The sequence below is a fragment of the Misgurnus anguillicaudatus genome, chromosome 21 (assembly GCF_027580225.2).
Source record: "Misgurnus anguillicaudatus chromosome 21, ASM2758022v2, whole genome shotgun sequence".
Lineage (NCBI taxonomy): Eukaryota > Metazoa > Chordata > Actinopteri > Cypriniformes > Cobitidae > Misgurnus > Misgurnus anguillicaudatus.
This window is the reverse complement of record NC_073357.2, coordinates 31,314,401-31,326,674: the sequence shown is the minus strand read 5'-3', so window position 1 is coordinate 31,326,674 and position 12,274 is coordinate 31,314,401. Positions and strand designations below refer to the sequence as shown.

General features: G+C 37.3%; 1 long non-coding RNA gene across 4 annotated transcripts; it reads left to right on the top strand.

Moving 5' to 3' along the window:
- The first annotated feature begins 6,662 nt into the window (after positions 1-6,662).
- LOC129419050 (uncharacterized) lies at positions 6,663-12,035 on the top strand. Of its 4 annotated transcripts, XR_012359938.1 has the most exons (8): positions 6,663-6,847; positions 9,190-9,258; positions 9,564-9,716; positions 10,198-10,277; positions 10,541-10,780; positions 10,878-11,023; positions 11,134-11,736; positions 11,905-12,035. It is a non-coding gene; the product is annotated as an uncharacterized lncRNA (long non-coding RNA). The 4 variants fall into 4 exon arrangements; XR_012359936.1 differs by having other exon boundaries at positions 6,671-6,847; positions 10,198-10,268; positions 11,134-12,035; XR_012359935.1 differs by having other exon boundaries at positions 6,671-6,847; positions 11,134-12,035.
- The last annotated feature ends 239 nt before the right edge of the window (positions 12,036-12,274 follow it).

Here is a 12,274-nt window from a genome sequence, read left to right as displayed (position 1 = left end):
AATTCGATGACTTACAGTAACTTACCCGGATGAGCTGTGTTATCAGTTTTAGTGGTTAGGGATTAGAGACCTGCGAATTTCACGACTGACCAATCAGAATCAAGAAATTCAATCAATTAATAATAACATCAACATAAAAGCTTATCCAAGTTTATACCACGGGTCTGTTGAATGCTGCATTCTGATTGGCTGAGAAATGTTCTATGGGTGTTGATTATTTTTTTTGTAAACCGCACACCTATCTTTTCAAATGTCTTAAAAATAGGCACCAGAGCAATGTTTGTGGTAACCGTGGTATAAGAGCAATAATTGACTCCGGTCCTTTGAATTATTTGAAAATAATGCACACCTGCGGTGTAACGGCACTCCGCTTCGCGTCAGTGCGCCGCATTACCACCTTGGTGTGCATTATTTTCTTATAATTCAATGGCCCGTCGTCAATTATTCCTTACGTAACACACACAGATTATAAAAGATAAAAAATATTTCTAATGACGTCAATTTAAACGAAGGACCACATAGGCTACTGATTTTACTAGGACTAACTGTTTTAATGTAAAATACAAAAATAAACTAATAATCTAATGAAAATCTTGATCATTAACAATTATATTTAATATTTAGATGTCGAGGGACCATGTTACAAAAACTACTTGGCATCTTAATAATTAGTTGGCACTTCCTGTATGTACCATACAGGCCATTGCTCCACATATGATTGACACTTTAACCCTTAGTTGTTGTAATAGAGACCTTAAGGTCAACTACAGCGCTGTGATCACACTCTGAAAGAGCATGAGTAATAGAGATTGTGCACTGCTGTGTGTTTTCTAAAGTAAAATGGCATTAAATTATCAGGCATGACAGTTTTTAATCTTCCAGATTAATGTCATTCCTCAGATGCAGGGAAGGAAGAGGGATCATCAGTGTATGTGTGATATTGTCATTGCTGCTCTCCTCTATTCTGCTTTCTTGTTTTCTCTATTTTTTTTTTCGGAAATCTCCTCTGTTTATTTCTTTGCACACAATAGCAGACTTGGTTATGAAATTATCTCATATGTGACCATGTGTGAAATCCAGGCTGAAGTCTCAACATATAATTATGAGATTTGAAGCATCAAAGTTTGATTTCAATCACTGATTTCACTTTAATTTCAATCTTTGACATTTACTCAGTCAGATATCAAGGTTATATTTTCACAGAATATTTTTACTTCATGTAGGATGATTTTATGCAGAAAGGAGAAAAAACTTCAACTTCAAATATTTTCCAGTTTTGTCACCTACTGGGTGATGGTCCCATGCAAACCCGGTCTCACGGAGTTGCGTATAAATAGCACTAAATGTAAAACTCGTGCAATACATACGCCAAATTCCACTTTGGCGTGCATATAATACTCCAGTCCTTCCCATTCACTTAAACAGTGCATCTTTTTTTGTTGTTTTATTTATTGGTTTCTCCATTTTTTGCTATTTTTTTTACCATTTTTCGCTTGGTTTTAGGGTTTAAACAACTTTTTGTTATATAAAAATGACATCCTAACCCAAACCCCAACTCTAATCCCAACTCCAAGCGCCCATGGCTTAAATATGGACAAAACATGGAGAAACCTGTATATTAAATAACCTCATTAAGCAAATCTAAAATCTAACCCTAAACCCAAGCGAAAATGGTTTAAAAAACAGAAAAAATTGAGAAACCAATAAATAAAACAACAAAAAAAGATCCATCGTTTAAGTGAATAGGAAGGACGGGTGTATCATACGCACACCAAAGTGGAATTTGGCGTATGTATTGCACGATTTTTACACTTCGTGCTATTTATATACATCTACATGAGACTGGGTAGCCCATGCACACCAGCAGCAACTGAAGGAATACTGGTTTGATCCTGGTAAGGTTTATGTTTTTACCAGTAAACTATCTTTTGAAAGCAAGTACAAAGTATGAGTTTCTTTAAAAAAGCAGAATGTAATGAAATGGATGTAAACAGTGAAATTCTGCCTTTTATTTCCATGAAAGAAACAAAGCCATATGAGTTTAGAGGGTAAGGAGCTCGGATGCAAAAGCCGCTAAACACCACCTCCGTCGAAAATTAGATAATGATATTAACCGGATGCCCTTGGCACGTATTATAAGTTCATCAAATAGTTTCACTTAAAATCCGCTTAATCCTCACCACAGGCCATTCAGAAATACCTCTTTGTAGGCATAAATCTATTAAGAGTCTGATAAAAAAAATGTGAGCAAAAATACTGGTTTACAATAGCCACAGGCTAGTCCTCTGGGCCAGTGTCTTGAAAAGCCCGCCAGCACACCCACACAGCACTAAACACATATTTGTATTACAAAGCAAACTCAATTGTGCCCATACAGCAACCCTGATCAATCAGTCATGTGCTCCGAGACAAACCAATCGTATGGGCGCAGCAGTTGGACTAATGGACTGGAAGGGCAGAGCAGACCAAACTCCGCAGGCCACATATAACGTAAGCGTTAGACGTCTCATTGAATTAGTTTCACAGTGTGAAAGACAAAGCGCTACCAAATGTAAATGAGGCCAGACATGCAATACTGCTGATTGGACTGATATAATTAGAATCATATTGCCAAGAGTCTTATTAAGAAGCAGGGGACATAAATAACCGGGGAGATGAGTTAATAGCAGCCAGCTAAAGTAGCTCTTAAATATGCTAAGGCCAGCTATTTCTGTTTATCCATGGCCCACTGATAATCTGATTATTGATGCGAGTGTGCTATCAGAGGTGAACGATCCCATCCTTGCGTTGTTGGATGCAGTGGCTATTTTAATTTCAATTATTTAGCTGAGTAATTAGGGTGAAGACAGCCAGGGGATGTCCTCTCTCTCCCTGGTCCCTCTGGTAAAGCGACACACCAGTCAGAAGATACTATAAAAGATAGTATAAAGAGATTACAGCAAAAGTTTCATTGCTAAGAATTTGTTTAGATATAATATAGTCACAGAAATATTTTATTAGCTCATTTTTAACAAATGAAGACCTTCCGAAAGAAAAACCTGTTTACTTTCTTGTTTAAGATAAAACATTCAAACTATGGCTATTTGGTTTAATCATTTATAAATGATAAAAACATCAATATATGTGACTGAGTCTATATAGATAGAAAGGTCAGTCAGGCAGACAGGTTGGGGGAGATGCATCTCATTATGCACACTTTGGAGTGATGCAGGGAGCTCATTGTTTTGGCCTCTGCTGTTTTACATATAGATGCTGTGATTCTGTCATGGACCCCTATGCTTGTGACACGTAGCCCTTTGCTAGATTGCATGTATAATTTATAGACAAGGTTGCCTTGAGCTCATGTGGGGCTGTTTATATAAAATTTCTACTTTTCTAATGCTAGTTGTTGATTCCTCTTGAGCGTGTCAAACTCTCAGTGCTAATAATTGATTTGGAGACTGGAATATCTGCACAAGCTATTCTGTACATAAACATATACTCAAAGTGCTCTTGGATAAATATATGATGATTCCCTTGATGCCTCCATGACAAGCTTCAAAAATGCCTGGGAAGGAACAGAAAGGAAATAAACAACTTATTGTCAGATCTTGATTTTTTACATTTGTACATTTGAGATGGTTGCCGAATAAGAGCTTGAAGTTAGTCTGTGTATTGACAGAATGTCAAGTCAAGCTAAAGAAAGTCCTCAGGCCTTTGTGACTTACAGGGCTGTGTGTTAAACTGCTCATCACTGTCATTTATTAGGTGCATTTACCAGAAGGTTGAAGGGTTTTAGTTAATATTTGCTAAGAGGCACATTCCAGGAATACAGAAAACGGGTGTCCTGTGATGTTCTTTAGTAGCATTAAAGGTAGCCTATCTTATTTTTTGTTGTCACACCTAGTGGGTATGATGGATCTAAAATAAAATGAACCTACAGGGCTCCAGACATTTTGCCACCAAAATTTGAGAGTGTGCCACTGAATTTTATATCCAGTCGCACATGTGCGACCAGTAAATTTGACCTTTTTTTGTGATGTGACACTGAATTTAAAACAGCACATTGTGCTTTCTGCATCTATCATTAAAGTATTTATTAGTAATACAGTGGAAATGTGAGAATTTGGTTAGCATGTTGATTTACGGTGTGTGCCCCTAAATTTTCTGGTTGCGCCCCTAAAATTTCCAGTTGGGGGCCACTGTGCTCCTAGTGAAAAATATTTAGTCTGGAACCCTGACCTATGTTTAATTAACTTTTGACACAAACTATCATTTAACATTTTACTCTTAAAAGGCGTCTTGAACTTCTTGACTGTAACAATTAAAACCATACAACATTTTTTTTGTCAAACTCTATCTAGCATGTTTCCTAATTTATTGTAAGAAAAAAACAATGTTTGATATTCTGAAATCAAAGTTTAACATTTTCAGATGGGAGAACCGGACCAAAAGTAACAAAGCGGTTTTCTTCGAGCCATGATTAGGTTTGCATTTCAAACTATGACAGCATCTTTAGCATGCACCCCTTCACAGATCTGACAAATGTTACGTTATTTCATCGTTTCGCGTGTGTAGGTCCAGAAAGCTGTTTTCGACCATGGTAAGTAAATTCCTAAAGTGGTAAATTTTAAAGGACAAGTTTGGTATTTTACACTTAAAAAATCCTGTTGTCAGATTGTTTATGATAAAATGGAACGGTTTTGACTGAAATTTCGACATATGCGGCTGCCCCGAGAATTTTCGGGGTGTTTGTTGTTTCACCTCCCACCTTTACAATGTGGAACAATCCTTCCTAAAACGCATTAAACTTTCATTTACAAAGACGTGAAACTCACAGAGTGGTCAGGGGTGTTCACTGATATGCTCAAACAAAAATCGCTGCAAAAGATGCTTTCCAAAAGGTGTTTTAGCATTCGTTGTTAACTTGTGGACCTATTTTTCCAAACGCCTCACACCCGTACATTCTTCCGCTGAGAGCTTGAATAATAGACAGTCCAGCCCACACTCTAAAAAAAAAAGGTTCCTTGAGGTTCTATATAGAACCGTGGGGTTCTATACTTGGCCAATAGAACCTTTTACCAAAAAACGGGTTCCATATAGAACCCTTGGAAGGCAAAGAACCATTTTTATTAAAATGGTTCTATAATTCACGTTTTGTGACTGAAGTGTAATCTAAAGATTACACAATAATTGCAGACCTACACAACTCATTTACAAACCTACACCACTCATTCACAAACCTTTTTGTGTCAATAGGTTGTGGTCAAATAAAGAGAGAGTCAACAAATAGGCTACTAATATTTAGTGTACACTGTAAAAAATCCAACTAATGAAATGTTGGACGGGCAAAAATATATAAGTTAAACCAATTTTTTTGTTTGAGCTAGTTGAGAAGATCTGTGTTTAAAATATTAAATGAATGGTTATTTTCAAATCCAGTCAAAATTCAGAATGGCTAGTGTTGACTGAACTAATTAAGACAAATCAGGTAAGTATGTGGAGTTATGACAGCTATGTTTCCTGACAACAAAATGCTCATAATATTACTGTTATTTGGTCACAAAATGTAATTGTAAGAGTTGTTCAGGCGTGAATGTATGTGCTTAAAGTTTAAATATGCGGTCGGTTAATAAAGATAGCGTCTATTTAAAAATGTGCTCGGACACTTTCGGACGTAGATGAGCTCCAGAAAATCACAGACACTAAGCGCCCACACCCCGCCCAGCGCAGCCTCTCCTCGGCAAGCCCGACTGCTGGCTCTGATATCTCTGTGGCGTTTAAACATGTGATTTGATTCATTTTGATTTCTCATACTTAACAGTAAAAGGGTTATGTTTTAAATCATATTTTAGGATTGCACTTAATTGATATTGCTGTTGAGTGATGTTTCATATCTTTTACATTTGTTATAACCGGACTGCATGCGAATTTGAACTTCAGATCTGAAGGAGCGAGTGGAGAAATAGTCCCAATATCATAACAATCTTAAATAAAACTTCTAAATATACCCGTGTGTGTACCCGTGTGCGCGCGCGCGTGCGCGCGACCCGTTTGCGCGCGACCCGTTTGCTCGCGCGTGTGTATGTACAGTATGTGCGTGAGTTTTTAATTTAAAATGTCTTAACTTAACTCGGAAGGATCTGAATCACAGGTCATTTCATCTGAGATCATTCCGCGTGTAACAGCTGGAATCACTCACTGTTTCCCACAACGACACGAGTCATCAGCCGTTTCCTCAAGGTCACGTTAGGTAAGTGTTTGTAAATAAATGTTAATTTTAGACTATATTAATTGGCAAAGACGCAAATACTCGACGTTTTTGTAAACATATAAGTTATATAAAGGTGTGTTATGTTATGTGTCCGAGTTAAAGTGTGTGTTATGTTATGTGTCCGAGTTAAAGTGGAGCTATTTTAGTTAAGATAATACCGGACAGGGTTTAGGACTCCGTCTTAATTATAATTGGGACATTTTTACAAACAAACCTTATAAAATACAATACCCGTGTGCATTTTGAGACAAAACAATAGCACTCATATGTTAACAGATGTCAGTATTTTAGTTAGTGATAAGTCCTGTCCGAGAAAACCGCCCAATAGTGTTTAATTCAATTACGTGTGATTTCTGAGGGAAACTTGGCAATTTTAGGGTCTAACATCTTTCACCGTCAAGCTTTATTATATTAAACATGTTATTTATGTATGTGTGTGTGTTTATATTCCTCTGTTTATTAAACCAGAGCGGTGATGATGAGAGGCAGAGACCACCACCATACGCGAAGATGAGCCTCGAGGCGTGACAGTTATTTTTTCAAACTGAGGAGTTCGGACTCCGGACCGTCATTTCTGCTTGTTTGTACCCTGAGGTAAGTAAACTTTCTACATTTTTGAAACGATATTACTGAAATATTTAGTATAATTAGTTAATATTTATTTTGTTAGAGTAGGTCTTGTGCTAAATAGTGATACTAGAAGCTACATTTATAATATTTACCTCAGTTAAAAAATACAGCTGGTAACGTTAAAGCACTGACGGGCTTCGTCAACCGTCAGTTATAAAAGCTCTGTTAAATACATTTTGTTCCTGGTTTTAATGAATTACGTTACAGTCCTGCTTTATTTCTTTGTCATTTTCAATTAAATTGCCAAGCACAATAAGACAGCTGTGTTGTAAGGAGACGAAATTCGAGACAGGGGTGTTATTTCAATGAAGCGCGTGGTCAAAGGAACCGGGTGGAAGACGGTGGAAGGGAAATTATATGTAAATGTTTGTCGCAGTTTAACACATATTCCGTGAGTATTTTTCGCTTGTTCACGAGTGTTTTATCAGGGTTGGAGCTAAATCTTGAAGGAAAGTGGAAACTGCTGGCCACAGTTAAGAACTTTCTGCTGGTCTGCAGGGCCGCATTAACCATAGGGCTAGGCGGGGCTAAAGCCCCGGGGCCCGAACAAGTAGGGGGCCCGTGATTGGCTGTGAAGCAGATTGACTGCTACCAGACATCTGATTGCCAAAGCCTTACCACGCCCCCTACAAATTAGGTTTTTGCCGCCAGCCGCAGCACGCGCTTTTGAAGAAGCGCTGAGAGCGGAGAAGCGCCCGACGTCATTCGCGTCGGGCGCATTGTCCAATCGAATGAGGGCAGAGGCGGGCCTTACGTTGTAGTAAGAGAAGTTTACAAGGGCTTTGAAGAACCGGACTCCACTCGCTCACTTTCTCCTGCGTCTAGTGCACCTCTCACCCTCAAACAAGGTCAGAGCAAGCGTCCTATTTTTTAAAGTTTCTGCTAATATGACAGTTAACAGTAAAAGAGCGCTCACGCGTCAATATTTGATTGACAAGACAGCTTACTCGGGTTTGCTTAGCAATATAAAAAGCCGCGCCGCACTGTATAGGCTGTATAGTCGCAAAACGTAGAACAACATTTGGTCAGACATCACTTTAAAATGGCATAAAATGGTGGAATGCTTTACCATCAGAAATTAAAACACTGAAAGGACTCAAGGTTTTTAATACACATTTAAAGCAATGGCTAAAACTGAAACAACTTTGTGAACGCTGATTATACAGGCTACAACTCAATGTATACATTTGACTACTACATCTATTTAAGCCCACATCTTATTTGATGTATTTGATGTATTTATTGTATATATTTTAATAGCTATAAATTTGTGCTTCAATACTCTGTAATCTCTGTTTTAACCTTACAAGCCTAACCAGGGACAGGGGTTGCAAATTAGTCTTGGCTATAAACCTGTATGCATGGAATCTACTTTGTATTTTTATAAAGCAATGTTTTATGCATTTGTCCCTGTCAAATAAACATTAAATAAATATAAATAAATAAATAAATCAAACATCAGAAATAAAGTAATTTACTGCCATTGACTGAATCACTTTTGTAAAATAAATAAGAATGAATGTTGAATTTATAGTGAAAGATAGGTACTGTATATTTGATTACTTTACACAATATAATATTATTCAGTGCTTTAAGTTTTTCAAGTAGGTCGATTTCTTGTGTGCCTTTGTTCTATTGTTATTAATTGTAACTCTTGTCATCAGTCAGCTTGAGATTATTTTCTTAAGTGACTATTATTTTTTGTGATATGGAAATTGGTCAAAAGAATTCTGAAATGTTAGTGGCATTAAATTTCCATATGATAAAATTCTTATTAAAAGTAATATAACTTGACTGTGAAGTATATCATTATTGATAAAATGACTCGTATAATGATAAAACATTTAGCTCATCGCCCACCCCAATATTCGCTATTAGCAAGTCATGTTTACAGGTTAGTGTTATTCTAACAGCTTTTTTCGTGCAACTGTTATTCTGAATTATTCTAGATTATATTTATGTAAAACAACTTCAGCAGTGTTTTAGAAAAATGTGTTCTCTCTGTAGTTGGTGACCTAAAGTGGTGTTGGGGGGGGGGGCTGCAGTAATTCATAGCCCCGGGGCCCAGTGAGCTCTTAATGCGGCCCTGCTGGTCTGTATTATAAATGCACGATTGCAGTGCAGCGTTTGTATCCGCAAGTCTAGATATGCATGTTTTCTGTGATGCACACAATTAATTAATGTGATGGTAGCTGTTTAGACACTTACATTTAACATTCAAATGTTTTAAAAACCAAACGTGTTCAGGTTTTTATGTGTATTTGGTTTGTGAAGTGTAGTTTATGCTTTTTTCCTCTCCCCCACAGATAACCATGGTTAATAAATGGTCAGACACGTCACTGGCTTTAAAATATAAACCCCATTGATGCAAAAAGGTAAGGTGCTTAAAAGGACCTTGTAAGACTTCGTCACTAATGTTCATTAAAGAGAAAATAAAAAGAAATCTGTGTTTTGTAGCTTTAATGATAATTCTTACTGTATGTATTTCATTTAGAATTTAGCATTAAAGACTGTAAAGTGTTTGAGGATTTAATTTAAATTCTGTATATTTCACACTATTTTTTTATTGAACATTGTGTTTTGAAAAATACATCACTAGTCAATTGCAACCTCAAGTTAATGTAGACTTTAAGGAACTTGTTTGTCTGAAAGTGGATATATAAAGATTTTTTGTTTTAAGATGCTGCATGGAATGACAATGTGGTTTGGAACAGACTTGGTGAAGAACATGGAAACATCTCTTAATAAAATGGCCCCAAACATCATCAGGAGTGCAAAAGAAGGAAGTAAAAACATCTCTACGCCAATCTCATTGGAGAGGAAACCACAGAAGGTGCTTGTTCTTTGTCCAGTGTAAAGTAGCCTTATTTGCATAGTCAATGTAAAGGTTCTAGCACCTTTAAATTGTATAAGTGAAAATATGAAAATAATGTTAGTATAAACTTTTTCCTTGTCATTGAAGAGTAAACTTGTTAATTAAGAGACACTGGCTGAGAAAGAGTTAAAGTTTACCCACAAATTAAAATTGTCGTCACTTTCTTCAGCAGAACACAACAGAAGAAATTTTGAAAAAGTATGGTAATCGAACAACAATGGTGCCCATTGACCTGCATTGGTTTTGTGTCCATTAAATTGCTAGCAGAGTTGTTCGGTTACAGACATTCTTCAAAATCTTTTTTGTGTTAGTGTTCTGCTGAAGAAAGAAAGCTGTGAATGTTTGAAATAACGAGTGAGTGAATGAGTTTTCTTTTTTGAGTAAAATGTCCCTGTAATTGATATCTGTACCTAATGTACAATAATTTGTATCTTTGTAGGTCTGGTGAGGAATGCTGCACTTATGTTATTGCAAGCATTATTTCAAGAAAATCCCAGCTTCCTTTACTGTGTAAATAGGGTAAGTATAGTCTTCTGTAATTTAGTTAGCATTTGAGGCACTTTATTTAAAGTAACATTCAATGCAAATATAAAACTATTACTCTGTTTACCCTTAAATAGCATACAGCTCTACATCAATTATTATGAGTCTTGTTGGTTCGTGAGTGTCGCTTGCCTAGTTGTCATACTTTATTTGTGTTATTATGGGATAATTTTAAGTCTATTTGATGGCTTCTGTTAATTGGTAAAAAGCACTTAAAAGGTGAAATGTTTGTTTTACAGGAACCCAAAGGTCCCACACCAACCATAGTGTTCAACGGCTCTCCTGATCTTTTCAAATCTGAATGTATCAACTTTATAATGGACAATGTGAACTTAATATGTGGAAGACATTGACATCACAGGCTGTGGAATGACTGTGTCACAGGTCGGAGAAGCGGACCGCCCCTGTCGCGGATCACGCTCCTCCTAGTTCCACCTCGAGGAGGTCCCAAAGCACCCCAATGACCAGACAAACCAGAGGTAAGTAAAATATAGAAATAGAAACTTTATTTAAATTATTTAAAACTAAAGTGGGGAATGGGAAAGGGAATAAAAAAATCTCGCTTCTCGTCCTCAGGGGGAGTATTACGGGGCCAGGGACGTTGGAGGGGTTTCCACGTGACTCCAGCTGGAACACCGCTACAGAGCGTAACTGGGTGGGTTGGGCACACACCGTCGCGGCGGCCCCTGATGGCATCCACAAGGGTCCAAGACCCTCCTAAGGTGAGTACGGACGACAAGGACACAGCACAACACTTCAATAAAGCTTTGTGTATTTCCATTTCAAGAGGTTCTTACTTGACTGTTGAACAGTGTTTCTTCTCTCTCCACAGCTCCTAGCCGTAGCAGAACTACGTATTTCAGCACCCGAAGGACTAACAACCCAGCCGGCATCTGCAGCGTATATCCAACGCGATCAAACTTCACTCTGACAAGTAACTTCCTATACACAACCACGCCGTCCTTTCGCCCGGACCAGCCCCGCACTCTTTCCGCCCGCTACCTAACGGTCGCCGGATCGGCAGAGCCTGCGGACTCTTCGGAGGCTGGTCTTCGTTGTGCTGCCCAAGGCGGAAGTTGACTCGCCCGAAAATCGACCCTTTCAGTAACTTCTACCTTCTCTCTTTATATCCTCCTCCCAGGCGTGGCGAGCCTGGGAGGAGGATATAACAGCTGTGCCTTGTTTCAGCGAGTGCGGGGATTCCCGGGGAACCCTGAAGTGCCGGTGTCTGTACAAACCGGTCCGGGCGGAACCTCTTCACTCTCCTTTTGGTTCCGCCCCGCATAGTCACTCCGTGACAACTGTTTGCGTTTTTTTTTCTCCTCAATGTTCAATACCCTTTTGCCATTAAGCACACAGTGACTTTAATTTATAAAATATATGCTTAAATTTTAATACCTGTACAAAACAAATGTACAATCAACTTGTGTAAATTGTCATTCTATTTAATAGATTGTTCATGAATTGTCTTTAAATGCATTGTGATTTCGGTAACACTTTACAATAAAGTTCATTAGTTAACATTAGTTAATGTATTAACTAACTTGAACAAACCATAAGCAATACATTTGTTACAGTATTTATTCATCTTTGTTAATGTTAGTTAATAAAAATTTAAGCTTTAATTGCTTGTTCATGTTAGTTCAGAGTGCATTAACTAATGTTAACAAGATTTTAATAAAGTAATTGTTGAAATTAACATTAACAAAGATTAATAAAGGCTGTATAAGTGCAGTTCATTATTAGTTCATGTTAACTAATGTAGCTAACTAATGTTAACTAATGAACCTTATTGTAAAGTGTTACCGTGATTTCTTTTCATCATTTCAGACACATGTAAAAGTTACTAAAAATTAATACTGCATATACTGTACAGTATCTATGCGTAAGGGAAATAACTTAAACAAAATTTTTAATGTATAGTGTAATTAAGAGTTTAGCCGTTTAATACAGAGATGCAATTTATTTATATA